Below are 4,772 nucleotides of genomic sequence, written 5' to 3'. Positions count from 1 at the left end.
CTATACAGTATATCAACAGGTGACAGGGCCATTACCTATAATGCTTGTGCAAGTCAATTGTTTTTTACAGACCTGTTTGGAGTAGCAGAATTTTTCCTCCTGGCCACCATGTCCTATGATCGATATGTGGCTATCTGCAAACCCCTGCATTACATGACCATCATGAACCACAGGGTCTGCATAAAGCTTATCTTAGGCTGCTGGCTAACTACTCTGTTGATCATATTTCCACCTCTTAGCTTAGGACTGGATCTGGAATTCTGTGATTCTAATGTTATTGGCCACTTTTTTTGTGATGCTAATCTCTCCTGAAGATCTCATGCACAGATACCTGGATCATAGAGCAGATGGTTCTTGCCTGCTCTGTAGTGATTTTTATCATGACTCTGATGTGTGTGGTTGAGTCCTACATATATATCATCAGAACAATTCTAAGTTCCCCTCTGCCCAACAAAGGAAAAAGGCCTTTCCACCTGTTCTTCCCACATTGTTGTGGTTTCCATCAGCTATGGAAGCTGCATTTTTGTCTATATCAAACCTTCAGCAAAAGATGAAATGGCCATTAATAAAGGGAAGACAATATTAACTACTTCCATTTCCCCCATGTTAAACCCATTTATTTACACCCTGAGGAACAAACAAGTTAAACAAGCCTTCAATGATTTAGTCAGAAGAATTCAATTTCTCTCAAAGCATTAGAGGAACAATGACATCAGGGACACTAATCATATTTTCTTAAGTTTCCCTCCTGTTTTTATCTCTTCCTTATCCAGATTTGCCTTTGTAATCACAACCAAACCTAATCAAGTCACCCCTTGCTTCTCTTCATAAACAAACCTTTTGAGAATGATAACCTTCACTTATCATTCATATATTCAGTTATCATTAGAAAATATGAAAATAGTTGTATCAGGAAATCTAAGCATGACTTTACCCTTAACTTTGCCTTACCAAACGTGAGAGATTAGTGGACTTATAAAACATTGGTGCAACAGTGCACATCGCTTTCTATAAAACATACTTATTCAAATGAAGGGAGAAATAATGATATTTAAAAATCAATACAGTTTCTAACAGTAACAGGAAAATTAATTTAAATTACCTGAAGTATATTTCAAAATAGGAATAAGTTTAATGACCTGGGATTCTCAAAAAATAAAAATAAAATAAACACATTTATAATGGAAAGTTTTAAAGTAGTAACATTTGCAGATTTTATTGACCGGATACAATCTAAATTAAAGATGTAAAAATTCTTGCCCAAAGGGCAAGACTCAGTTAAGAATAAGATAGAAAAACACTGATAACACCTGATAAAGAACTAAAGAATGCACTAAAATTAAAACAAAATAAACAGGATTTATATTGATGTACCAACGGAAACATTGTATCTTGCAAGTGCAGTATTTACATTATGCAAAAATATGGCAACAAGTCCAAGAAAAATAATAGGGCTAAAAGTTTGATAAATAAACAACCAGTAAACCATATATATAAATAAGATATGAGAGAGAAATACATGAAAATGAAAATCTATCAAATAACGGGCTTTTGAGAGTGTACATTCAGTCATTTCAAGAGTCCAAAATATCAACATGATAATATTCTCCAAAAACAAAATCATTTACTTACATGTCGTATTATTCATTATATACCACTTTTGTGCTCCAAGACTTTCATTGATTCTTCTTTTCTTTATTTAGACCACTTGGTTGCACTGTAAGCAATAATCTGCCTCTCGTTTTTCAACTGTTGCAACACCATTGGCCCTCTATATTTCACTTCAAATGGCATTCCCACCAGGAATCTTTCTCTGACCTCATCCTGTTCCTCTATCACCAACACTATCACCACCTGTAGATTGGGCCTACTCTTCCACACAGTCCTGTCACACATTAATTTTCTGCTGCTGTGGCTCTTACCAAACTACAATTTTCTGTTTACATATCCTTATTATACGCTCTGGTAACGTAGTGCCTATGGCACTTGACTGCTAACCAGAAAGCTGGTAGTTCAAACCCAGAAGCTACTCCTCATAAGGAAGGTTGGGTAATCTATTTCCAGAGTGATACTGCATCAGAAACCCAAGAGGGGTTACTATGAGTCAGGTCTGACCAATGGCATGTAACAACAACAACAACAACAACAACAACATTCTAAGCTAGATAATAAATGCCTTAGAGATTATCTCTTTAGATAGCCAAATTCTAGCATGAGTTATGTCTATAACCTAGCCAAATATTAACTACATAATAGATCATTAGCTATTTGCATACCCTTGCAACCTGGTGAGTTGACTCTTCTGATGATGCAAACTAAAGCTTATTATGTGAAAAATACAAATACATGTATATAAGTATAAAGGTAACATTTGCAGTTTATCTATGAACAAAAAGAAAGAAAGTCATGATAAATGTTAACTCTTGTGCTAGAGTGCTTTTAGTTTTGTTTTATTTCTGAATGAAATAGGATGAAAGCCAAAATTATAATGAAAATTACTATACAGATTTGCCAGGAAATAACCCTGCAAGTTACTTTTATATGTATAATTATGCATTCAGAAATCAAAGTTTACAGAATTAACTATTGCTGGTAAGCAATAGAACAAGGATTTGAAACCAGTTTTACTGAATTTGAAAGGATTTCTTTGTTCCAAAGCATGTAATTACTTCTCCAGAGAGGCGTCAAGATGACTTCAAGAAACATTCCATATGATACCTTTACTACTAGTGTAATAGAGAAAGATTTATATCATAAACAAAGATAAAGTAAAATGGGATTAATTTACCTGCATCTATATTGTTAATATAATGTCAATAATAAATGAAATTAATTACTGCAATTAGATAATATCCTCAAATTACTCTGAGACTCTGGTGGTGTAGTGTCTAAGGCATTTGACTGCTAACCAGAGACTGGTCGTTCAGATCCACCAATCACTCCTTGGAAGGAAGGTTGGGCAATCTACTTCCATAGTGATACTGCCTCAAAAACCCAAGAAGGGGTCACTATGAGTCAGATCTGACTCAACACAACAGCTGCGAATTTGGTTTTGGTAACTATGACTCAGATTATCAATCTATAGAAATGAAGAGCAAGTAATAGAAAAAGAAGTGAAAGCTAGAGAAGAGGAAATAAAAAATTGCTGTGTAATCTCAGAACTTCAACTTACTGAGAAAATCTGATCCCTAAACCTATCAGCAGGCATTTTCCTTGGTGTTAGTTCTCTGTTCTCCTGTACTGTATGCTCCAAATGTGAATCCATTAGAACACTAGAAGACCTGACATAGATTTAGCAAAATCTTAGAGAACTTGAAAGAGGGTTCTCCAAATTCAACCTACATATCAGGGCGTAAAACATTTGGTGACCAATTTCAGCCAGACGTAAGCATTTAGACAGGTACCTTAAACTTACATTTATGGGTAAATTCAGATTTTTAAAACATTCATTTCTCTGACTCTTTGGTTTTACCATAACCTATACTACTGATCCACAAGCTTAAATGCAGATTTTACACATGTACACATGCACACGCACACACACACGTGTGTGTGTGTATACACACACACACACACACACTGGAATGATCTACAGATCAACCTTGGTTAAGTTTTAATCTTTGCATCTTTCTTTATATAGAAGTTCCTTTGCCAACTCCATTAAGATCAAGGGTGTAGAGTTCAAGGTCTGAATATCAGGTCCTCAGTGATACCACTTTATATGACTACAGTAAGAACACAAATCTTTGACTTTTTTACCAAAGATAAATAGTTATTATCTACACTAGTTTGGATATCCTCCAGGTTGCATAGCTTGGTCACAGCTGTAAATGGTATTAATGATATTGATCTTCTAAACTATACCATGGCTGCTAATTGATATTGTTAATCACCCACCTACTCAGTGTGAGCCCTTAACAAATTGAGATATAAGCACACTCAGATAGGTGTGAATATTGGCTTCATTTGTGATAAATATCATTGGATACATTATAGTCATTAATATCAGTGATTAAGAGACGTCATCCAAACGTCAATCATCTGTTTATCATGCAGTAGTATCATGTGCTACAGCCTCAGACGCAACAGGATCTTAGTTAATAACTTGTTCGAGATCCCTGGAGGCATTGTAAAGTAGAATATTTGAGTGATGGAATAAAAAGAAATAGACAGTCAAAATTCAACCAAATAATTTGTCAGAACTTAACTTTTATTAGCTAAGTAAGATGGTTTTCTCATGGAACAATAATACAATACTTCTCTGAGATAGGCACATAAATGTAAAAAATAGGTTGGATGAAAGAGTTTCCTCAAACTGATCTCACTCACCTGCTAAGTTAGAAGCAGAAATTGTAAGATGTGGATATTCTGCCCTAGTGAGCTACTCAATGGCAAATAAAGACAAAAGGGCACAGTACCTTTAGTGCAGGTAGCCAGTCATCAGGCTGGAAAGGAAAAGATAAGTACATTCACGAGCATTGATTTTACCCTAATCTCAGCAAGCAGATCAAGTTGAATAGAAAACTAACTAAACACTAAGATGTTATTAAACCATTCTTATGGGGAAATTTTCTAATACATATAAATGAAGATAAGATAGACTGTAATAGATATGTGCCTGTCATTCAACTTCCATAATTATCTACACTTTAAAATAATTTTTCTCTATCATCCTCAGAAACCTCTTTTGGGGGTGACATCATTTGGCCTCAAGCATTTCTTTTTATAAATTCATGACATTTTATACATAGTTTTATTAATTGTTGCTGTTG

General features: G+C 34.7%; 1 pseudogene; it reads left to right on the top strand.

Annotated features, from left to right (window-relative positions):
* Nucleotides 1-699, top strand: part of LOC103212678 — a 1,780-nt pseudogene extending 1,081 nt beyond the window's left edge.
* Nucleotides 700-4,772: the final 4,073 nt, after the last annotated feature.

This window comes from Orycteropus afer, unplaced genomic scaffold, assembly GCF_000298275.1.
Source record: "Orycteropus afer afer isolate SDZICR_OR568_19922 unplaced genomic scaffold, OryAfe1.0 scaffold01059, whole genome shotgun sequence".
NCBI lineage: Eukaryota > Metazoa > Chordata > Mammalia > Tubulidentata > Orycteropodidae > Orycteropus > Orycteropus afer.
Note: the sequence above shows the minus strand (reverse complement) of the source record. Positions and strands in the feature narration are given on the sequence as shown.